Source organism: Pseudoliparis swirei, chromosome 12 (assembly GCF_029220125.1).
Source record: "Pseudoliparis swirei isolate HS2019 ecotype Mariana Trench chromosome 12, NWPU_hadal_v1, whole genome shotgun sequence".
Classification (NCBI taxonomy): Eukaryota; Metazoa; Chordata; class Actinopteri; order Perciformes; family Liparidae; genus Pseudoliparis; species Pseudoliparis swirei.
In genome coordinates this window covers 8,598,560-8,623,909 of record NC_079399.1, presented here as the reverse complement: position 1 = coordinate 8,623,909, position 25,350 = coordinate 8,598,560, and the positions used below count along the sequence as shown (strand labels likewise).

Below are 25,350 nucleotides of genomic sequence, written 5' to 3'. Positions count from 1 at the left end.
AAAGAACATACATCCACTAGTTAAACAAGCCAGATAATTCTTTTTTTGTTCGGATACATTCGTATGTTTGTTGTGTTAAATGCCAGTTTGGCTCCATTCAGAATAAAATTCCTGTGATGTCAATTTGTGGAAAATGTTCAAAATAAAAGTTCTAGCTTTGTCTTAAATGTTTGTTTGTGTTTGATATAACTTTGACTTTTGCAGAACATATATACTACTCAGCATTTACATTTTAGTTATTACAAATCTTACTTGAAATAAGTGTTGTGATTTTGTAGTTTAGAAACTAAAGTATATTTTAGTCATTGCATACCCCATTTAGTTTTTACAATCTTCACTTTTCACACAAAAATGGATTATAGTCATGATTAATTTTCACTATGAATCGACAAGAATAAAACCTGCATCATAAAATTGTAATATAAAAAGATGATGATTTGCTCTTTAGCCAAATAAATCTATTTTATTATATAACACAAATATAAACTGAAAGTTTGCACTTCTGATGATTAGGACAAACATTTTGGGAATATTACAAAAACAAATATTAATATTTAATATTGCTTTATAAATGTTGCTGTAGCAAACTGTCTGACTTGTAGTCGCGTGTATTTTTATGCGTGTGTGTGAATGGCGTTACTTCCATCCTACACTACAATATCCATGAAGCACTGGGACCAAAAGAACGCGCATGCGCATTGGCTCCTCGTGTATTCCGATGACATCACGAGCAGCTCGGACCAACCAGTCTGTTGAATTATCTCCGTGCCGCCTGGACCTCTCGTGTTTTCTTTTCTGCCGCTTCACTTTTCTGCCTACCTGATGAACTTGTGGACGCGGTTAGCAAGAGAAATGTTCAACGTGACGAGGTAAGGACGAAGCCGTTAAGACACGACTTCACATCACGACGGCGGAAACAATAGCCGGGTAAATATCCACACCGGGCCGTATGGTCGCGTCGGTGGTGGTGACCCCGGTGTACCGGTGCGGCCAGTCAATACAACAGCCATCACTAACGCCGGGGCCGAGGCGAGTGCACGGAGCTCTTCTGTGGCTCACCCCGAGCTTCTTGGGACCTGTACCCGGTCTCGCCAACAGAGAGGAGTCGGGGCACATTTGCATCTCGTTTGCAAACTGTTTGTGTTGTGTCTGCGGGGGAAGCCGCTCCTCCAACGGCTCCCACTCAGGCTACATGCCCACTGAAGCTATCCAGTAACGACTGTCCGGACTGTGGTCCGGGGACCTTTAGGGTCCTCCAGAGGGTCCCCCGGGGTCTCCCATCAAAGAGTAGAAATTGAGAAGTCGTAACATTCACTCGCTCCGTTGTGAACGGTGTGTCTGGATCCCTTTGATCATTAATGTCTCATATATTTATGTAACTAAGGGGGTCAGATCATATATTATTTCCTTTACTTTTTTAGCTCAACAATAAGTGAAGGTGTGCAGGACAGTGTTGTTGATGTCTTCTACATGAGCAGAAATGAGGTTGATGAGGTAATGATGGGATGACATGCAATAAAGAAAGCTATTAATAGTAACTGAATTCATTGTTTGACCCAGTATCTAACTCTATAATGTCTAACTCTATATAATCTACTGATGCTCGATTATTTACATAAGGAAAAAGAAAAAAACATTTTGATGAGGGGGTCCTAAAAGAAGATGTTTGCCATTTTACAATTAAAAAGTTAATAGTGGTTTCGAGGGGGTAAACTATGCATTGTTGGTATTTCTGTTTATGCAATTTGTTATTATACAATATATGGCAATATCGACATGACTGCAATAAGATAAAGTTGTGATAAATGTGCCAGAGCAGATGTCTCAGTGTGTGTGTAATCTGGATGCTCATAAATCCAAGAAGGGCCGACAACATATGATTTTAACGATTTGTTGTGTGGATTGGGTTTTGATTTGAGCTGTAAATCGTGTTCATGTCATTTAGAAATTCCGAGTTGATCGTCTCTTGACGTGTCCCGGTAACATTGTCATCCGGGATCGATAAATTGAGTTCACATACAGTTGCTTGGCCCTCATAAAGAAACACTACCCGCGATAAAAGGCCTCTGGGGCTGCAGACATATGATACTTCACCTGCTCTGAGTTAATATTCACTTTTATCGCTTAACTGAGAAGTGGAATGACTCACTTGTGAAAGCCACAAAGTTGCAGGTCAGTCAGTCAGAAAACACGGAGATTACCAGAGCACAGTCCTTCTAGCGCTCGGCTTATATTCAGACGCTCATCAGAATAGTCTTGCATTCCCGAGAATTAAAATGCTCTAAATCATTGAGGGGCCTGTACGTGCTTGTAATGGGACGCTGCCTTGTGTGAGGGCTTACTGCTGCGGTGTGATCCGCAGACGTGTTTTCACTGTAAACATGGAAGAAACCTTACGTGATGTTCACCGTGCTATTATTCTGTCCATAGTGTTAATGCTCAGACAGGGAGGTGGCTGGTTACAGATCAGCACCGACAGGGCCCTGACATTTGAATCGCCGCACGTCCTGTTTTTCTGAATAGACTGCAGTCGATTCGTCTTTTTGTTGGAACCGCATGCTTTCCCCGAGCGGTATGTGCTTTAATCTTCTCTATTGGAGCCCGACAGATTTATAGCCGCACAGGCAGAGTTATTGGTTAATATGATATACACTGCACAGATATTGGTGTATTGGCATATTTGCAATCAAGTAAAACCCCAATGCGATGCTGTTCAACGTAACAAATCCTGTCCTGACATGTACCGGTATACGTTAATTCGTCATAGCCCAATATCTTTAATCACAACTTTGCCTCAAGGGTCTTACCATTGACTGTACTTACTGGTTTGGTGAACCTTCCCACGCCGGCCCCCCTCTGGGCAGCCTGTGTGTTTATCTGATGCAAAGCTAAAGTCCCTATTATCTCTTCTTGCCTGACCGATCCGCCCACACAATAGGCATTGTTTACATTCAGAGAAGCGCGTGCCCGGTGTTCAGCGTGTTAGTTGATGTTGGCGGCGAAACCGGTCATCTCGGAATCACAAGCGCACAAAGTGACCCATCACGGCGTGGCTTCCTCCACGGCCTTCGGCCACGGCGACAGCGACAGCTTTGTGTGGTTGTCACCGGTAGTTTGTTGATGTTTCAGGTCATCACCTTGTTGTCACGGGCACCAACACTCGCTGTGCTGCTGACGGAAACAGAGTTTGATAACAAAACAAAACAAATGATGTCCTTGGTGAAACTGACTGCTGTATTGTGACTCGATTTCAGTCGGCACTGGTGGATAAACGAAGGTCACGTCGGTGTGTTGTATCTGATGATGAGCCGCTCCTCAGCGGGGACCATTCTGAACTGTCAGCTGAGCTGTAATGATGTTTAAGACAGTGAATACAATCAGACTCATCTGGGCTCGACTACTTTTGCTGTTCTTCCACCATCCACTGACATCAGAACACATGGTGGTGATGGATCGTGGTTATCCCCATGACAACAAAGCTCCAACACCCAAGGTGTCTCAGTCTGCGCACGGTGTGTGTTGTACCTGCTCTTCTGTTGGTCGGCTCGCACAAACACCGCAGACGCTCTCTCAGGGAAGTGGGTCAATGAACCGAGTGTTACGTTTCACAGGAGTGGCATAAACCAGCGGCACCAGCCTACCTGGTTGGCTCCCATTAAGCACTACAGAGTAAAAGAGTAAAAGACGGCTCCGGGGGGGGGGGGGGGGGGGAGGTATAGACTAATATTTGCTTTTAATGGCGGATGTCATGAAGGTGTGCTGAGCCTTAAGACCCCCACAGTGTGGCTTCTGTATGTCGACGATGCCCAGAGGCCGGCCTGGAACCTCAGGATCCTGAACATGTAGTCCTTATTTAAGAAGTCAGCTTTGTTGTTGTTGGTGTCCTGATGATGTAACTGTAACCCGTGCTGTGTGGAGACCTGTTTAACTATTTGACCTGCATTCACTCTGTTCATGTCTATAATTGTTGATGTTTATCATGGTGTGTACTTGGCAGTGCTGGTAAGAGATTGGTTGGCAGATTGTACATAGTTTTTTCTGGACACAGATTAGCTCTTGACTCATGGTGCATGCGTCACACCTTCCTGCGCTCACTCCACACCAGGGCTCGGACATTCTGATAGTGTACTGATTACTGTGAGGCCATATAGATTTGTCTCATGCCGGTGAGTTTGCCTTTACAATTTAATACGTTGGTATCTCTACCTTTTAAATGTCACTCTAGGTGTGCACAAGGAATTTATGGCAAATGTTTGAATTTTAGACGATTTCCTCCATAAGTGTAAAATGAAGATGATGTACCTTATTTATCAGGTCTTTTAGTGGTCGAGCGAAAAACAGTCCTGTGTGTGTGTGTGTGTGTGTGTGTGTGTGTGTGTGTGTGTGTGTGTGTGTGTGTGTGTGTGTGTGTGTGTGTGTGTGTGTGTGTGTGTGTGTGTGTGTGTGTGTGTGTGTGTGTGTGTGTGTGTGTGTGTGTGTGTGTGTGTGTGTGTGTGTGTGTGTGTGTGTGTGTGTGTGTGTGTGTGTGTGTGTGTGGATTTCATCACCATGCCTCATTGGGGCTCCATCTGTCAATTAATCTGCTGATTGTTCTTTCGATCAATTGTTTGGTTTCAAAATGAAGAAATCCAAATCCTTATAATTAACAAGCGGAAACCAGATAATATTTGCCATTGTTGCAGCCAAAAATTAAAAAGGATTTATTTATTGTTATGTTCCTGTGGCACAGTAATGAAATGCAAGAGAGGAGTGTTTTATTATAAATTCTTATATTTGGCTTAATATCCATAATTGTCCATTTCATTAGCTTTGTTTTGTGATCAAATCTTGTATTGGTTTTGGAGATATGCACATGCAAACGAAAAGATGTACACATTGTACGTATACAAAGGTACTCAGACAAAAAATAAAATAAAGTGTGTGTATATATATTTATATAAATACGGGTAGACATGCAAAAGCCTGCACACATATTAACAAATATAGGCACGTATTTCATTAGCTAATGTATCATACACTAGCTACAAAGATCCCTTTTCTGTCTCGTGGTGTTTCCCTTGTGAAGGGATGGACCGTCGTGTCGGGGGAGCCGCTCCTCCGGGTCGGCTTCCTGCTGTCCGACGCAGCTCTCTGTCTGATGTGGAGTGGACCCTGTGAGCGCCGTGCCGCCACAACAATAGGCCTGTATAATGTCTGAATGTGCCATTCTTTGTGCGGTGTGCTTCACTTAGGCCGGACAATAGCTTCATTTAGCATCCCTGCTCTATCGAGGCCTGCTCCGTCACCATGGCACCCCTGCCATGCCACACCCTGCCCCCCCCCCCCCCCCAGTCTGGCCTGGCTTTGCACTTGTCCCCTCTGTTGGGACAGCTGGCCCCCGACAGACGTTTTTGGACACACCCAAGAGACCCCACCTCACATTGTGAGGATTGCTGCTTTGTGGCCGAGCTGGACCACCGCTCATCCTTACTGTTTTCATTCATTAAAAAGTTGACGGGGGTATTAAAAAACCTGCGGTTCATCTGATCACCAACGCTTGAGCTTGATGGGGGACGGACGGATGTTATTTAATGGAGAGATTAATCACAAGAGAGTCAGCGGGGTCTCCTGCAGCCTTTCATAGGACCACCTCCTCTCTTCTCTATCGTGATACATATACACCTTTTTAGAAATAAACCGTTAGCAAGGAACACCATAATATTTGTTGTAGCTATTGTTTAGGAAGTCATTCACTAACATGTCAGGTCGTGAGACGAGCTTCATGGGTGGGTTACCGCCTCGGCAGGTGGCAGCTTTTCAGACGGAAACCCCCAGACATGGCTCTTTATGTTAAAACCTTACATTTGTTAAAGAATGTTAAAACTCTTCTAGGATACACAAAACTCTTATATATTTTATAGCACAGTATTTTGTTCCTACCCTTCAGCATTCACGTTGAGGGTTATAGATGAGTTTAGATAGCTACCCAACAACTGCACTCTGCTTGTCCCCTCTCCAGACCGCTGACTTCTGACCTCTGGGATTGTTCAGAGGTCAAAGGGCACTCCACCCTTCTTCTAGCTCAGCCACCCAGTGGTGGTAGATTTTTAATTAATGGGCTGAAGGTTGACAGCTTTCAGACCCTTTGGTAAGTAATTGATCCTTCATGGCAAGTAATTATCGCTTAAAAAAAAAAAAAAATCTCGATTTAAAAAAATACATTACAACTTTTAGAGGATGTTAACTCGGTCGATAACAATAACTGGCTGCAGATGTTAATCAATACGTTATGGTGCATTTGTAGAATCTAAAGAGCTTGTTGGAGGTTGCCTCAGCCTCCATCCACTGAACAGTCGTGTGATTGTTCGATGTGTTTTCAGAGTCCGGCCCAATCCCTGTTGTTGCAGCACAGACTCCTCTTCAGCGAGCAGGCTCCCTGCAGAAAGAAGAGCCTCGGGCTGCACACTTTGGGTTCCAAAACTAGAACTGGGTGACCTTTTGAAAGTATATTTTGGGACAATCCGAACTTGTTGCAGTCGTGCCCTCGACGGCACAGGACAAGCTGTGCTACTTCTAAAGTCTGCAGAGATACTTTTTATAGACCGTGTAAAGACTAATCGGAGTTATTAAAGAAATAATAATAATCTATATTAAAATGCAGCAGCACCTCGTCGATCAACTCCATCAAATAGAGCATTTTGAGGGATAATATCATATTTCCTAGTCGTTAAATGTGACGTTCCTCCCTCCCGTCTGTGCAGTCCGGTCCATTTTTGAAAATACGATATCTCAGGGACGCCTCGAGCGATTTTCTTCCAAGTTTGAAATTTGGTGGCCAACAATCACTGTGACCTCACAAAACCGGCTAATTGTGACAATTTCACACAAATATCTCAGCGGATGAAGTGATGACATTTCGGAAAATCATGGATGTCGACTGTAAAATGACAACATACAACCACGTTCTCGCCCTGATAGCAGCTTTCTTTATTTACACCAGGTTTATTCTATTTAAGACCGAAGTACAGAACACGTGAGATCTGTTTCAAATATACTTTAATAGAAGACAGCACATTTAATGGTTTTGTGCATGCTGAGCTGTACTCTCCCATCCCCACACGGTTATAAAATCACTATTCACTCTAATAAACATTTCGGTTTAATTCCAGCTTTAGTGCCGGTTATTTGGACTGACATAATTGCCTCAGGCTGTGACGGCATGTCACATGACAGAGGCTATACTTACTTACTTGCTTGGTTTTGTTCCTGACTGATGGCTTTTAATCGCGTAATGTTTTTCAGCTTGTGCAGTTTTGTAATTAATGGCCTTGCTTTGCATTTCCCGCTCGAGAGTGGCGTTCACTTGTAGTTACCAAAGTTGGAAACGTGACTGTTCTCTTGCCAGACTGAGAGAGTCGAGGCAAACCTCAGATTATCATGACAATGAGCATGAAAATGAATCTCTCGTGTGGCTCGGCCGCAAGATGTGGAAAGAGTGTAGCCGTGCTGCGGTTCAAACAAAGGGAGCATGTGTGTCTTCTGAGTGTGTGTGGGGGAGTCCTATAACCGAGATGTTGGTTTGGGAGGATGGGAGGGGGTTTTATGGGCCGAGTGGGATTCATATTTCAATCCTCGCTCACCTCCATCCCCTTTTGTCTCGGGCACATTATCAATGTTAATTCCCGAAGCAGAGATGCCGGTAATGAGACGTTTTTATTTGTTATGAGTTTACACCGGTGGTGGGTCTCTGAGCTCTCCAGCTTGGTGCTTTTTGTTGCTGTTGTTTTGTGCGAGAGTGGTTTCGAGCTGGTTGGATGCCAATATATTTTATGCACAAATCAGGTCAGGCTGCTATTTGTAGTCATTGTAATAAGCGCTCACTCACGGTAAGCTGACAGGTGTTCAACACATTTTAGAGAAAGTTATCACGCTCACCAATCCAGTTTTGTAATCGGCCTGTATAACAGCATTTCAACCTATATTACAAGAAGTCACAATGTTGTACCGAAAAGATGAGCCTCTTTTAAATCAGATTTTGAGCTTTATCTCGACCAATAATAAAGCTGACGACTTCACAAATCAGTGTTAAAAATTCAAGCCTCAAGGGGCATATATTTATGCTTAGTAATAAGTTTAGAAACATAAAATGGACTATGCAGTGCATCCTATTTGATTCCTTTCTTTGATTGGAGCATGCGAGATGCCAAGATGATGTTTCTCTCTCCGAAGCAAAGCAAAGCATGTCTAACACGCCTCGAAACAGCCTTGAAACAGCCTCGAAGCAGCAGACAGATATGAGATTCAGCGGCAGATTGTGCCGCAGCATGGCGGGCGTTCTCCTGCTCTCGAAATGCCGCCCCGCCCTCCAGAAAGCACTCAGACTCAAGTTCTGACAAGTTATCAAGAGAAGAGCAACGGCAGTAAAAAAAAATATTTAGGTTGTGTCTTTTTTTAATCTTCAGTTGGTCATGAATTTGTGCAACATTATGAAGTCAAGAGTTCACAACGGCACCGAGCAGAGGACTACGATGTGGCAAAAGTCACGGATGGAGTTAACTGACTTTGCAGAGTGAAATATAGAAATATGTGCAGCCTTTGGTATATTAGTGTATATCTATGTCTGTGTTGTCTCTGGGCCTCCTAAGCTGACATGTTGCTGGTATTCTCACCACGCTAATGTTTCCCGTTAACTGGGACGGCGTCTCTACTGCCAGTAAAGTCCGTCATGCACATTCTCAATGAATTTGTAGAATGTTGGTATTGTTTAAGAAACTGCCCTTTTTTTTTGTCGCGAGGCACATTTGTGACTTCTTAAGGAACAACTTTCATGAAAGTAATGCATCCCAGCCACCGCCGTCCTCATTCTTTACTGATGTGGCACATCGACAGGGAGGAAACATTTTCTTTTTCATCCGAAGGAGAGCCACGGCAGCCGCCTCTCCCCCCTCCAGGACCAGAAAGTGTCCTGGCTTCTTTGGGCAGAGTTCTATGCGACGAGGTTCCCACAGTATAACATATCTGTGTGATAACATTGCTGTCCAAAAAGCGGTCCAAACAGCCGTGCAGTCGGACAAAACCAGCTGCGTCAACAGCTAAATGTTCTTCTGGAGTGATTGTGTTACAGCTTTTAGTGGCAACCATTGTCCACGTCCATACTTCTTTCTTCTTGTTATGTAACTTGTTCTACTTTTCCCAGTGTCATGACTTGGAGGCGATCCATGAGAACAACTGGTTCCTCCGTCAGTTGGAGCTTACCGTAAAGCGTCATCTGGGTGGTTGTTTTACTTTTCTATCCATCCGTCTGCTTTTAGGAGCACGAGAGCCACATCGGCGGCGTGCCGTTACCCCGAGCGCAGGGTTGTTTTTGTAGTCGGCTCTGCGAGGCCACAGGGTACAGGCTGTCAGATCCATCCTGTTAAACAGCAGGTGTCCTTGTTAACGTCCCCAAACATCCTTTTTTTCTGCTTTTTGTGTTTTGGTTTGACTTGTCATTGCACTGCCAAGCTCTTGGTTTAAGGTTCCCAGCAGATTTCCCTTTAATATTGAGCTCTGGCTCGTCTGGTCTCGGCTTGTTTTTCCCCCTCTCTCTCTGCGCTGAGATTATGACACACTCTGAGATAAGCAGCTTTTTAGTCCAGACATACACTCATGCAAGATGGCCGGCACGTATTGTAGCTTGGTTTCATACTTTACACCCGGGTGGAGGGCGGTCACGGTCAAGGCCTCAGACCCTTTCACGTGGATTGAGACCGGTGAGCTAACTCTCAGAGCATCCGTGCGTGGCACGAGCTCACGGCCGTGTCTTCCCCCGCCGCCGAGCAGACTGGATACCGATCTGCTTATGTCGGATTAACGTAACTCTGTTTGATTTGTTTGTTTGTTATATGTTTCCGGTGCATTATGCCGCCGCCTCGCTCTTATCTCACCGCTAAAATCGTTAACCGCTGATGTGTCGGCGCGGTGAGCTTGGCCTACATCTGGAGGGATCAACACGTTGAGCCGCAGCCTTTTAACCCTCACATTCTGTCAATCCGTTACAAGCACGTTCACTGCAGCTGCAGACACTCACTCCACAGCGCGTTTGCAGCAGTGCCTTCCACCACGGCTGAGAACATGTGTTCTCACATTTGTTTAAGGTATATATATATATATGTATATATACATATATATATATGTGTGTGTGTGTACATATGTATATGTATATATATATATATATATATAATATGCACTCTAAATGTGAGATTATTGGCTGTTTGAGGGAGGATCGAGCTTAAGTTTTTGTTTTTCTACTAGAAAACAGAGCAAGCTCATGATTTTTATGATGTAAATGCTTTTATTGTCCTACAGGCAGGGTCTGTGCATGCAGATTTCCCGTTTGCCGATTAAATTGTGCACCAAAACAGACTTGCTCGTAAAAGTGGCGTCTTCTCTTACGTTTGTATTCAACATACTACCTTACTAACTCGATGCAATGTACTGAAACAAATGTAAATGTGGCACAACAATGCCATTTTATTATTTGCTCCTGTGAAAAATATGCACGGCCAATTTATTTCATCGACCAGTCCTCTTGGTAGTGAGTCAAAAAGTTAATTTAAGTCACTGATTACAGGAAATAGTTCTGATTATGTGAGATAAGAAAAAACGGTGACGTGAATACTCCAGCCATGAAGTATTGAAAAGCCCGTCCCTACCATGAGGTTAACGTCAATCTTTTTTTTTTAAAGTCTGCTTTTCATCTCGTTGTCGAAATCGTAAAGTGCTGTCTGCATATTTGGTCTTCCGCCTCATGTTTGCAGAAAGTGGCCTTCTGGGATGGACCTTTCTATTCCAGGGGCTAATTACAAGCTTTCCGGAGGAGGGTGGGTAGAGACCACTCGGACCTGTTTCAATCCTGGCATTTAATTTGTGATCGTTAGGGTCTCCTGCAAGGGAAGGGCCGCACGGGTGGAATTTATGGATATAACCCCACCCTAAATGAAACACATGTACGGTGGAGCCCTGTTCCCCTCCACCACATGATACGAGCCATAATATAGCGTTACCCCTTCACACATTCCTTGGCTGCAGTCAGAGAGAGAGTTTAAAAAAAACCTTATTTTAAGATTCAAAACTTAATTTCTCTTCTTTTCATGTTTTGGTGCGTTGCAAACTGATTTCAAGGCTTCAGCAGCTTTCAACTCTTAATTACATTTTGGTCAATTCTTATGCAATATTGTCAATGAAGTAATATTTGGGTTTGAGTCGTTGCATTTGTCATTGGTGTTGACGGCTAGTGATTTTGATTCCGTTTATTTATTATGCCTTGTCCCCTCCTATTATGTCCTGGGTCCCCTCCTCTTCTCTCTGTACACAAATTCTCTCGGCTCTGTCATTCGTTCGCATGGCTTCTCCTACCATAGCTATGCTGATGACACCCAACTGATCTTCTCGTTTCCACCGTCCGAAACACGGGTGGCGGCGCGAATCTCTGCCTGTCTGACTGACATCTCTCAGTGGATGTCTGCTCACCATCTGAAAATCAACCCTGACAAGACCGAGCTACTATTCCTTCCAGGGAAAGGCTCCCCCACCCATGACCTGACTATCACCTTCAACAGCTCTGTGTTGGCCCTACCCGGACTGCCAGGAACCTCGGGTGACACTCGACAGTCAACTCTCCTGACGGCCAACATCGCTCACGACGACGCTCCTGTAGGTACATGCTGCACAACATCAGGAGAATCCCTCTCTTCTTACTCAGAGGCGGGCGCAGGTTCTGATCCAGGCTCTGGTCATTTCGCCTCGACTACTGCAACTCCCTCCTGGCTGGTCTACCTGCTAAGGCCATCCGACCCCTGCAGCTCATCCAGAATGCAGCAGCTCGACTGGTCTTCAGCCTCCCATTCACCACACCACCCACTCCTCCGCTCTCTCCACTGGTTACCGTGGCTGCTCGCATCCGCTTCAAAACACTGGTCCTGGCGTGCGTGCTCTAGACGGATCGGGCCCCGCCTACATCCGGGATATGGTCACACTACACCCACCCCGCGTGCGCCCGCTCTGCAACAAACAATCACGACTTGTGCCTCCTGCCTCGAGCTAATCACTGAAATCCAGACTGTTTGCTGTCCTGGCTCCTCAGTGGTGGAGCCCCACTGACATCAGGACAGCAGAAAGTCTCTACATCTTCCGTCGGAGACTGAAAACACACCTTTTCCGACTATATCTGGATTAAAACACAGATTAGCACTTCAGTGGCACTTAGATAGCACTTACTTATGGTACTTTTGTAGTTCGACTATGTTGAGGAAATGTTACTTCCTGTATTCTTGTTGTTCTTAGTTTGTACTCTAGGTTGAAATGCACTTATTGTAAGTCGCTTTGGATAAAAGCGTCTGCTAAATGACATGTAATGTAATGTAATATGGGTATGTAATATATGTTTTCTTTTGTTTACATGGCCGGCCTGACACAAAATCCAAAATGCAGCAACAGGAAACGGTTGAAAATCAGAAAGAATAGGGTAAAGTTGAGTTTTATCTGCCCGTACAAGCTTAATTATTAACAGAAAAATGCGGTAAAGAGAGAGAAGGTTCACACAAACACATCTCTGTTTGAGTCGATGGAGAAGAGGATGTTTTGAAGCTTCTTCTTGCTTCAAAAGTGAAGACGCAAAAGCCTGGAAAAAAGAGGTTGTCATGTATTATGTCATCAAAGCGTGATTAATTCTGCTGTAAATGTAGTAGTAGTAATTGTGTTAAATTAATATATATCTTACAAGTTTGAACAGGGAGGTTGGATAATACATATAAGACACCACGAGTAACCTCACCCTTCTGTACTTGGAGGAGAGACTTTGATAATTGTTAGTTACTGACGACTTGGCGCAGATAAAACTCCCAATGGTTCAACCACAGAGGCACAGACGTCTTACTTTAAATCCTCCAACACAACACAGAGAGGCACGACGACGCCCCCATCTGTGAAAATGTCATCGCCCGCAGAGTCCCGTACATTTCCTCATGTACCCGGTACCCTTGAGGTCACCAAAACATCAGTCCTGGCTTCTATGGACGGGGATGAAACGTCCCACCAGAACAGAAGCCCTCCATGAGAACAGGACCGGTCTGTTGTTCCAGCTGCATGACATTCTTCATGGAGGCAGCTACCCAGAACCGTACGGCTTCCACTGTTATCCACTCATGACTGCACCGGCTCGGCTCGCCACTTACGCCTGCTACACCGGACCCGCAGAGATAAACTGTTTCTCACGGGCCCGGGTTCCTCGGGTCCAACCACAGTGCAGTCTCGGTTATGGCCGTTTAAAATCAAAGCGACGCTTTCGGATGTTGCTTTGTATCAACTAGCATGACCTGTGACTGGGAATAGGTCCAGAACTCTTGAAGCTGCGGGCAACTCTACACGTTGGCAGCTGTTTGAAAACTTTGAAGTTTTCAAAACCCCCAAAAACCATGTAAAATGACCTTATTGATCTGTAATCCTTAACGGAAAGTGGTTGGTTTGCACTGTTTTATAAAAGGATAAAGCAAGGCAGCATTTCTAATACTGGGGCTCATTCACAGCTGTTCAGGGAAAAAGTCAGAATTTGCTTTCAGGCTTGTTTTGTGACTTCCTTTTGGCAGAGTCCAGACTTAGCTGGTGAGTAGTGTGACTCCGTGGTCTCCGTTACAACGTGTGTGATACTCTGTGTGTCTCTGCCACATTTACCCGATGATGCTTATTTGACAAAGCGGTGTTGCCTCACAGAAATATACAACAAAAGCACTGCGACGCCTCGTCAACCTTCAGTAACGACTGACTCACTTGTCGAGAACAGGAAGTAAATGACGTATAGGTGAGATTTACTCCGTCAACACCTACTTAGACACCTGAGGTGCCTGACTCAGGTACACAACTTCTGTGTCTCCTGCATTAACAAGGACAGAGTAGTTGTTAGTTTGGCTGTTCTCAGCTCAAGAATGACCTCAAGAGTGTAATCAACACCGCTCCCATAGTCTCAATAATACTGTAACATCATGGAGCTCTTCATAACAGAAGGGATGCCCTGACCCTGAGTCTTTTATCATTGCGTATTTAACAGCTCCAATGTCATCATCTACCGACATGTTTATTAAATAGGTGTCTGACACAGCTCTAGCCTTTTAAATTTCACCAAATATCAACACCGATCCAAATCCTGAAGAACCTGAATCAAAACGTTAACATTCGTAAGCTCAAATTATTGATATGACACGGATGAAAGTTTAACTTCGAGACATCAACGTTATTAACGCCATGTACATTTGTTCCAAGCAAACCGCGACTTTTTGGTGAGCATCCTCTGTAGAAAATTCCTGACGCATTTCCATCACTTTGGTACTGTTAAAAAAAAAAACACTATACTGCAACGTCGGGATGTTTCTGGATGCTTTATGTTGAGAATGTAGTTGATATGCAGGAGTGAAGCTTGTGCTGTGAATCTTGTGAGAGTGTCTGGGATTGTTTGGATTACAATCTTCGTCCATTTTCTCCTGTATGGATGGAATACGTGCAACGTTTTCAGTTGCTTGTTCTTGTTTTTAGCATTTCTTCATTAGCCATCTCCCTCTTCCTTCAACACCCACGTTTAAGCCACACACGTGTTACACCTTAGCTTTGTTTCCCTCCTGCAGCTCTCCAAACAAACGCTCTCCAAACAAACCCTAAACAAGTCCACAGCCAGTCTATTTGGGGGGGGGGCTGGGCGGCGGCCACGGCTCAGCTGCATCCTATTAGGACTGGGAGTGTTGAAAAGGGGTGTGGCCTTGTGCAAGCAACATCTGTGCCTGTCCCCTCTGCCCCCCACTGCATTTCGCAGAGAGAGGGAGAGGGAGGGTGTGGATCCGAGGAGAAGTTCTCGCCGGCCAGCTGATCCCCAAACAACAGCTCAAGCCGTACGGCGCGTTCATCCCTCGTTAGCCCCCAGTGGAAAAAAAACTGCCTCCGCCTCACTGGGATTTTCCTCTCGGCTGATTTTTAACGGCCTCTGGGATTCAAGGTGCTTGTTAGCGACAGCTTTGAACCCGCGTGGATGACTTGGGAAATGCCCAGCCGCGTGTTGCGCTTTGCTGTCGACAGCGCGGCGCGTTGGATACCGCAGTGAGTTGAGGATCAAAAAGGGAATGCAACAGAGGCGAGCTCACTCCCGGACCGGGTAAGACGAGCTCAACGCATCTGCCTATTCTCGCCCGTAATCAAATGAGTGCAGGGATAAGGAGAAAGGGAGTGCAGGAGTCGAAGCCGGCTGCTGATTGGAATGTGTGTGTGTGTGGACTGCATGTGACCGGGAGATAGTCTGAGGCTATCAGTGTCTCTTTGTGTGTGTGTGTGTGTGGAGATGAGGGGAGTAAGGGGCTGCTGCTTTGCTTTATCACTCCCCAGGACACAGACTGGATTCCTCTCACCAAGACGTAGGTGATATTGTCATGGCTGTCTTATTAGGAGGTGTCGGTGCGGAAAAACGGCGTTGCCCTAGTAACTGGAGGGGGGGAGGGAGGGGGGAGGATGACAGGGCGCTCCGATCAGCCTCGGGGCTGATTTTCTTGGTGAGAGTTGTCCTGTCTATGCGGGGAATGCCCCGTAATGACAAGGCTGGTCTGGAGATAGGGTGAGGAGGTGGTAGAAATATGTGTTCGTGCACAGAGGCTACGCAGCCTGCTACCTCCCACCGGCTCCTCTCTGTGGTTTGCCGGATGCAGCCCATGATCAGTGTCAAATGAGTGTGTGTGTGTGAAAGAGAGAGGATGGCATACTTTTTTTTCTTCCATGAAGGTGGGGCGGAGTGCAGATAATCGGGTCAATGTAAAGGAAAGTCACCTTGAGCAGGGGGGCGGGGGGGGGAGGTCTGCTGCTCAATCCCCTCACTCATTTCCTGTCGCTGCCCATCCTCCTCAGGTTCCACTCTCTCTTCCTCAGCTTCTCTCGAGAGGCTATGAATACTCTGCATCGCATGTAAATACTATCCGGTCTGATGTATGACAGGCCGACTGACTGCCGAGTCTTTGTAGCGCTGCAGGATTTCATGGCGCTGCCGAATGAAGGCGAGCTAGGTTTTACCCTGTAATCCTTAATGGTTTTGTTATTTGTTTTTTTGTCCGCTGATTTAGAGAGACAATCCTATTTTCTCCCCTATAAACAGCCAGAGCAGATTAAAAAGGAGGATAATGTGCGGTGGAAGGGGCTCCGCCACCCAGCTTGTCACTCTCCGCGCAGGTTACCATAGCAACTGAGAAAGAGGTAGGGATTTTTAAAAGGACAAGCTGAGCTGCAGCTCAGAGTATCCGAGATTATAACCTCTCCACGCCCCATTATTGACGATCTGAAAGGTTATCTGTTTTACTCCACGGAACTAGGTCTGTGGCTCTAATGTTGACGGTGTGCTGCTGATGTTTACTGTTCCATCTCACAACAGACGGAGGAAGACCACAGTGACGGCTGCTGCTGCTCTTTATGTTTTCAGTTGTTCAAAGTCCACATTTTATATCTGAACTCACCTTAGGTTCATACTTTTCTGTTTTGTATATATATATATATATATACACACACACACACATAAATATATATATATACATACACACACATATCTAATGTGTATACATGTATATATATATATATAAATAAATAAAATCTCTGATTGTTTGTAATTCAATTTTGATAATTGACTTTGTCATGATGAAATCATGTCTTGATAGACAATTACATTGTCTAAATTGATAATAACTAGCAATTTACTCCCATTTTTTTTGAGAATATTGCTTCTGTGAATACCCCGTGTTTGTTTGGATTCATGTACACATAGTCAGTGTATAACTGGATTCATTATTTTTCTTCGCTTTATATTGTTATAGAGATATAAAAATGGCCATATTGCACAGTCCTACTTTTAGCTATTCATCTTCTTCTTGCTTGCTAACTGGTTTTCACTCACTCTCAATGCTAGTATATGTATCTCAGGTTACGACTGACTATATATGCACACAAAAAATCTTCAATGAAATAGTTCGCTATTCATCAAATTGCTCGAGCTGCTCTACAATCTTTTCATGCAACACCTGGCAAGAAAAGAAGTATCCACTGAGGTGTAAGTAACACTGACAACCAGAGCATGCTGTCGTTGTTACAACGTGATGAATGGAAATTAATATAGCTGAGAAAAACCACCTTGTGATTTATCACCCAAACCTTAACCTTTATAAAAAAAATACAGATCGTAAAATGGAAGCTGCTGTTGTGAAACAGGCACGTTTTCTAGAATGTCAACATCAGTTTTCACCATAATGTAGCAGCTTGATTCCGACTGCTCGGGCTATTTTTAAACCAACCTATTATTTTTTTCCGTGTTTTGAATCAAAGCTGACAAACTGAACCCAGAGGGCGAAGACGAAACCCTGGCAAGCATATTGTCGCCTTTTTTTGAGAGAGTTCTCCTTCTTTGCCCCGAGTCTAACCTCCACTTGGAGGGTTGACCCGAGGAAGAATGCTAACATGTTAGGAGTGGGGGGGTTGAGGAGTCTGTCTGCAGAACGAGTTTGACAACGTTGCCTGCAGAAAGAGCCGCAGCCTTTAACCCGCTTTTTAATCTCTGTCCTCCCTACATTTCAGCCGCACACTCCCCTGATCCAAAACGTGCATTTTTTTTCTTGCTTTGTGCTATGATTCATGCGTGTAGGAGTTAAAGGGGAATACTGCTGAATTACTTTTTATGGCGTGGAACTGAGAACAGTTTTAGATAACATTCAGTCTCATGAATTATCCTGACAAATGTATTTGGGAGATACAGACGCACACTGTATGTGTTCAAAGCATCCAGTATCTCCATGAATCGGACGCATGGCTCGAGTCCTGTGCACAACGTGGTCCTGTAATGCACCGCTCATCAAAGTGTTTGAGTCAAAACAAACACCTGGTGGGTCAACCAGTAAGTGGACCATCTTTGCGGCACCCCTGAAGGACTAACTTGTAATGAACTACAGGGCAACACTCATTTGACTCGCAGCGATGTAATCTCTCCCGGGCAACAGAACAACTTCATTGACAAACATTAGTTCATCGTCACAGGGTTCTCACAGCCGCCTGTTCATCGGACACTGCTGTGGCCTCAGCGTGAAGCATGAACACAGAGAGTTGGTCGGCTTCCACCGATCACACCCTTTATCTCCCGCTCCTGTTTGGTGCTTATTTCCAATCAGATAATTCACCTCGACTGTTGAAAACAACCCCGGCGAGAGAAACTGAGGCCGGTCATCACCAACTGACTACGTGCTGAAAAGTCTCCGGATGAAACGCGTGAAGACCGAAAGTCGGTTTTAATGAGGAAGGATGTGGAGAATAATTAGATTACCCTGATGTGATATGGCTGATGGAGGTCTCTGCTTTCTGTTCCAGCAGATACTGCAGTGTCTGTGTGTCGCTACCAGAGCACAGGATATAGTGTAGCCTCACTGGGAACCATTACGCGTCATATACAGCTGGCCCAGAACAGTACATAGACTTATGTTTGGAGGTTTTGCGCACCAACATGTATAAAACCCAAAGGTATTCAATTTAGAATGATACAAAACAGATATAGATGGATAAATGATGTATCGGCTCTTAGAATAGTTCTACTTAAAAAGACTATAAAGTAACTTTGACCCTTTTTTAATTTGACTTTTAATGAAGAAGTTTAGCTTTTGATCTTATTAGTTATTGTTTGTTTCCACAGGCAATAATAATCTTGGTTTAGCAAACCTTCAGTAGAAACAAACTGACTTAATCTGTGTATCCATGCGCACGCAGGCGTTATGTCATAATACAAACTGGAAAGTCTACCACACGAAAATAAAGGCTTTGCATTCTAGCACCTGACGGTTACAGCAACCGTATCGCCATTCAACTGGCGCCACTTCAAAGCGCTCCAAGATGGGACAATGTTGCACCGGCGACCACGTCGACGAGAGGCGTCGAGTGTGACGTGTGTCGGCGGGGGGAAGCAAAGCCTCCGCGGTCCGACCCTGTGCCGTTATCCATTTCTCTGCGCTCTCTCTCTCTGTATGTTAATCCGGTAATCTGAGAGCCACTTCAGCACTGCTCCCTCAGCCATGTGACATTAATGCTCCAGAGGCAATGCCTTCCTTTGTCACATCTAGACACACACACCCTGTAACGCAAGTGCACACGAGCACCCGGGCATGGACAGCTGTGCTCCTGGGGCTGCTTCCACAGTCCTGACGGCTCTCTGATGTCTGACTGGTCGATTTTAATCTCCTCTCAACCTGCCAGTCAGCATTTCTGTCTCGACCCAGTTGTTTTCTGATGTGTGTCCAACTTTCCTACTTGGGGCGCCATTGAGTAATTGGCAGAACTAGCGTCATGTATGCCACCCAGCTGTGCGAGACAATTGGACACTACTGTGCCGTTTTGTACCGCAGCTAAATCATAGAAAATAAGACAATGGGAAACATGAAAATAATCGCCAAATAATCTGCCGTTTTGTAGGAACAACAGAGGTAGGTTTACTTTCAGTTGGCAGTTATCAGTGTTGGCTTTGAGGCAAAGGGATTTGAGTTTTTCTCTTTTCATGTTCTGCAGCTGCATTTAGAAATGGCGACTGTTTCATTACGGTTGACTGTTGTTACTATTGACCATTTTGTGGTTGACTTGAGTCAACACAGTTTTGAGTTTCACAGGTTAAGCAAACGCTCCGTGTCCAAATACTGGGTTGCTGATTGATTTTCGGCTGAAAGGGCTCCCACCAGCTCCCCCTGTGTGACTCCTGAGCCTTTTGTTTGCAGCTGTCCAAATTGATCCCAAATACATGACCAAATGCAGTGCACAAGGGTCATGGGGGGTTTCCTAAAGTAAAGCTCGCTGCAAATCCCCAAACCAAGAACCGTGTCTCCTGTAGTTCCTTTTCAATATAAGTACACTATTATTTTGTCCGTGTGGGACATACTGTAATGCAGTGTAGTCGCATAGTAGGAAACGGCACCACCTACAATGTCGAGCTGCCTCGCATTGAAAATCCCGCAGTGAGATGATAATCAAATTGCATGTCTGATCCATCCTAAATCCTGAATCAGAAAATAAGATTAAACTTCTGAGCACCAAATGCCTTTCTGGTCCCGCTATAACACAGCTGCAACTGTGTTATAGTAAATATAGTCAAAAGCAGTCGGATAACATGTTTTTATTTCCCCGTCATTCCAGCTAAACCCAAAACAACACATGACATGATTTATTTCATATTTTGATGTTCGCTTCAAAGCATGAATTTGTTTGTGCTGTCTTGGGTTAAAAGGATGGCATAATGTCAGGATGATGATAACAGTAACGTGAGCCTTAATTGATTCCATTTTAAATGTTTTTAGTAATTTGCGCGCTGCACAGAAAGGTCGGAGGTCAGGGTCGGACAGAACAACGTCCCCGGAGCAGGAAGGGAGTCTCACTCGAGGACTTTTCAAAGAGCTCCAAGAGAGAAATACTTTATCTCGTCTCAAAACAAATAGAGGTGAAGCAACCTCGTCGTCGGGTATTGATTATTAATGCTCTAATATTCATAGTCAAATAGAGATGTAGGAGATTCTTCCTGCTGCGTCTTGTCCCAACCAACATTAGTGCTGCTAATGATCGAGTCATAACAGTTGTAGATATCAAAAAATGTTAAGTAGATCTCAGTGTGCCAACAACTGCTGATAGATGCCAGCTGGTGCAGCAGAAGGTATTTCACACATCTGCTTTCAATACACTACTGTCCACTGTGGTCTCTCCAAGGTTGGGTTCCTGCTCCAGCGTTAAGTGGACCTGTTAGTATTTATAGATTATAGACACAAAGCCACATTTTTAGAACAGCAGCTGTTTTATGACAGACTACTTAATTACTATTGGACCATTTTTTTACTTGGATTTGTTTTGGTTGAGAAACACACTTTCTGTTTTAATGATTAGTTTGATTGCACATCTCTAGTCAGTACCTCAACATGCCAATAACGCAAACGTCACTGAGACAACGGTACATTTTTGGGTAATTATGGCTATGTACCTTATGTTCTATTGCACTATTAGATTGGCTTTTGCATAAAGGAACCCAAGCAGGACCGAAGAAATGAAACGCAGTCATTCTCACAAGTTTAAACAGTGGAGGAAGCTGAAGGAAAGAAAATAGACGGAACAAGAAGAGAACAGAAGAAGAACTAGAACGGGCACTCGGTAGAGCGCATACCTTCGCATATCACAAGATTGGGCATTGAATTATGAACATTTTGGCATTAGTTGCATGCCAATTGGACAAAAATGTATCGTGCTATGGTAAAAAAAGATTTTGACCTTTCCATGACCTTGACCTTTGACCCGATTGATCCCAAAATCTAATCAAATGGTCCCCGGATAATAACCAATCATCCCACCAAATTCCATGTGATTCAAGAAGATTTGACCTGTTCATGACCCTTGACCTTTGACCCGATCGATCCCAAAATCTAATCAACTGGTCCCCGGATAATAAACAATCATCCCACCAAATTGCATGCGATTCGGTTCAATACTTTTTGAGTTTTGCGAATAACACGCATACAAATAAATAAATAAATAAATACACGGCGATCAAAACATAACCTTCCGGCATTTTCAATGCGAAGGTAATGAAGCCAGCTGGATGAAAAGTGTGTCCGATCTCCTATAAATTCTTGCTCTGTTCCCTTTGCGCACATGTTTCGTAACATGAGCGTCTCTCTGTGTTTGGCTTAAGATGCTCCTCTCCGCTTCTGCCTCGTCTCCAGCAGACATGACATTTGTGCAGGTTTAGCAGAGAGGTCACACTCGCTTTGCAAACACTGAGACTCTCTTTACAGTCTGGACCGGCGCCAGGTCACCCGCCGAACCACATGGTCACGAAAACAACGAGGCTGTCCGAGGATAGACGTCTCCTGCTGACAAAGAGAGAAGTGTTTGTGTGGCTGTGGGTGGGCGGGGTTCAGTTATTGGATGTGTATGAATGAAGAAGTGCAACAAGAATGCCTCGTACTGTAAGAAGCAGCCTACCAACGTCACGATGTTTTCTCCAGTTGATTCATGTCAGTATAAATATCATTCTTCTTGACTATAATATGGAAAGGGCAGCTGTTCCATGGCATTATCGTCAACTTGGAGACTTATTCACATTTCAACCACGCCTGCTACAAGGATACTTACCGAAAATAAGCATTAAATCTGCTAACTTCTACTCCTCGGACACCTCCGGGTCAGGTTGACTGCGTGAGCTGTACATGCTTGTTTTGGGATTTGAGGTAATCCGTGTTTCTTGGTGGAAGGTGTTGTTGTATGGCTGTTGTTCAGGGTCACGAAGCTCACCTGGCTACAAGATGGAATGTCTTCTTGTTCCAACAGGCCTCTGCTTTGTTGGGAACCTTGACCGCCTGACAGACAACCTCCTCGGGCTAATGTCGGAGCGCTCCGGTCTCGCAGGTTAACAATTACAGTACAAGCACTAAGTCTTAAGTTAATATGGCACGTTCAAACCACGGATGTATGAAGAGAACTGGATACAGCGTTGGAGGTGGGCCCCGTCCATTCATAGAAAAGTTGCTCATTGGTGCATGAAGGCAAAATAAGCTAGACTTTCCGAGTGTTGCATCCAGATGGAAATAGCTGGATCTTCCAACAATCGTCCACATCCACGGAGCAACAGCATTAGCTTTTCCTCTAACGCCGCCTCCCAGTCCTCGGTCCATCCCGTCTCAGGCTCATGCTCATGAACGGAAGAAGGATCTCTGGTTTGGCTCTATTCTGACTGAGGACTTAATAATACATTTACAAAATCTATTCAAGTGTTCGTACTGGAAATGTGATTTACCTACAAAAGAAGCCAATATACACTGATATATGTTCTTCTTTCCAATTTAAGCCAATGGAAAAAAGTCCCAATGGCACCACGTGACGGTTTTGCCGCTATTTAAAATGTGTTTCAAAGCCCGGTGCTCTTCCTCGAGGCCTGGTCCAAATCTTAAACATGTTTTTGTGCTCTGCCTGTTTGACTTTGTACCCTCCCCACATGGCAGACTCATGGCACACGATCCTTTAGCTGGAGGGAGACCAGCGCTGTCCCACTCTGGCTCAGGAGTTTATACAAAGTTTATAGCTCGCTTTAGCTAATGGAAAAGATGGGCAGTTTTGTGGACTAATATGGTCAAAGGGGGCTTTGGATCTCTTCTTCCCTTCATGCTAGAAGAGATGGTGAGCGTGAAGCCAAGCAGCTGCTGCTGAGGCCTCTGGTAGTCTATTTGGAAAAGTCAAGGATGTGTCAAAATAAATACACAGTGTGTTCGTATAGGTGAGCTGCTGTGTACTTTATCTCATGTGTGGCCATTTGTCTTCAGGCACCTTGTCTGTGTCGGACACTATAAGCTATTGATGGGTATTTCTGCCAGTATTCACAAAGGAGTGAATATGCTAGTGATGGAAAGTTGGCCATTGTTTGTTTTGTTTGACAGTTTGCCAGTTTTTACTAGTTTGTTGGCCACCAAGTAAAACAAGTATGTTGGAGTAATGGCTTGTGTATCTTTGGTGGTCATTGCAACAAATCATTATTAACACAGTTTACCCTGGAATAAAACATTACATCGTCAAATGTTATCTTATCTTTGTGCTTATCAGTGATCATATTCTTTTGTGGGATTTGCTTGTTGTATTTTTTTTATATCAGCATATTAAAGGAGACGTATATAAGACGAAGTATAAAACACATTTCAGGGTGAAATGTGAAAATAATACAACAGATTTTAAGATTTCCCAGTGGGTGTATAAAAGAAAGTCTCAGACGGCTTTAGCGGCTGTTCCATATTTAAAAAGCGCAGCTTCTGGATAGCAGATGAACCAAAAAAAGGGCCTAAAATGAAATAGTGATGGCATCAGGCTTTATTTAGGTAGACCACAGAATGTATTCTTTTAAGTGACTCTATTTACACAAAGTTGCCACAGGAAATGTCTTCACTTTTCCTTTTTGGAAGAGACGACTTTAGCTGTCCTCGTCGGCCCAACCCAGGGAGCGCGCGTGATGCGCGATCTTCGATTTACAGTGAAGTCCAGGACAGGACCTGGTTACATTTGGACTGAACCCACGATGCGTTCTGTCTGGGTGAAACCTCTGACTTCCAGGAAAACACAAAGGTCTAGTGCACTCTGTAACATCCAGCGGTGCTGCCGGTCACCAAGAAAAGACATCCAGAAATTCCTGCAGGTCAGCGCAGCCTCTGTGGTCACGATACTTGGCGTCGCACCGCCTCGGCCCAGCAGGGAGGGAGACCGTGGAGCTGTTTTCGTGACACGCTGACGATGGTTTCCTCGTGGAAATCTGGACACGCCGCGTCTTTATTTGCCCGGCTGCCGAGAGGCCTCGTGCACTTCACTCCATTATTCCTGCTCGGAGTTGAGCCAGCAGGTCGGAGAGCTCGCCGCAGCTGCCTCCTCTCTCGCTCGATGTGTTTGAATTAGCAGCTTGTTACAAATCAAACGTGTTCATGTTTTCAGGAGTGAGATTCCACATCTGGCTTGTCTCCGAATTTTTTTATTTTTTTTTAGCAACAGAGTAAACTGTCGCTTGTAATGTTTGAATAGCCGTAACCGGAGAAGCAACTGCTCCACGTACAGTTCGACTGATCCCAGGTCAGAATGCCGTCTTAAGAAAATACACGAGGGCTGTAACATTAAGCAAGACTCCCAGCCAACAGCCGTGCCGGTGGCTCCGCGAGGCTCTGCCACCATGCAGATGTTTAGCATTCTAACATTTGCTATAATTAGCACTAGAGGCACAGAGGGTTTTCATTGGCTATGAACCAAAGTACTAGACAAATTAATACTCCAATCTGATGCTAGCACCAAATGGAAATTTAATGGATCACTTAACTTAGTAGAAATTATCCTCAGGTGAGCAAGAGGTCATGAACGATCTGTCAATCCATTCAGTTCTTAAGGCGGTGGAACGGCCGACATTGCCTAGCATGCCGAAACCAGCCCCAAAAATACCCCCAACATGGTTTGTGTTGAGCTCAACCCTCATCAATGCTGTTCATTTATGACAGCTGATCTCTCTATATGTGTATCTGCGATGAGGTAGGGCAGATGGGACAATAGTCCAACATGATTGCACACGTGTCTTGCATTACTGGTGAAAAGGCAGCTGCTGGAGACCGTGCATGTAATCATGTCTATGAAGTCAGGAGAGCCAGGAAGGGAAAGTCTGGCATTGATGGTTATCAGGATGATTGAGGCAGTGTATGTTTAAGTTTGACGTGGACCCGTCGTGTTGTAAATCTCATTTTAACCTTCTTTAACTTCTTTAAACAACACGCAGGCCGGCTCACACACCGTATCATCACA

The 25,350-nt window shown here is 44.6% G+C and overlaps 1 protein-coding gene across 3 annotated transcripts in view; it reads left to right on the top strand.

The window, feature by feature from the left end:
- Window positions 1-748: 748 nt before the first annotated feature.
- Window positions 749-25,350, top strand: part of LOC130202465 (disheveled-associated activator of morphogenesis 1-like) — a 46,443-nt gene continuing 21,841 nt past the window's right edge. For 2 of the 3 annotated variants that reach the window (XM_056428025.1, XM_056428023.1), the window contains exon 1: window positions 749-869. The gene's annotated coding sequence lies outside the window, so the exon portion shown is untranslated. Of the gene's footprint in view, window positions 870-14,864; window positions 15,155-25,350 lie in introns of those variants that run through there. The other variant, XM_056428024.1, reaches the window with a different exon arrangement.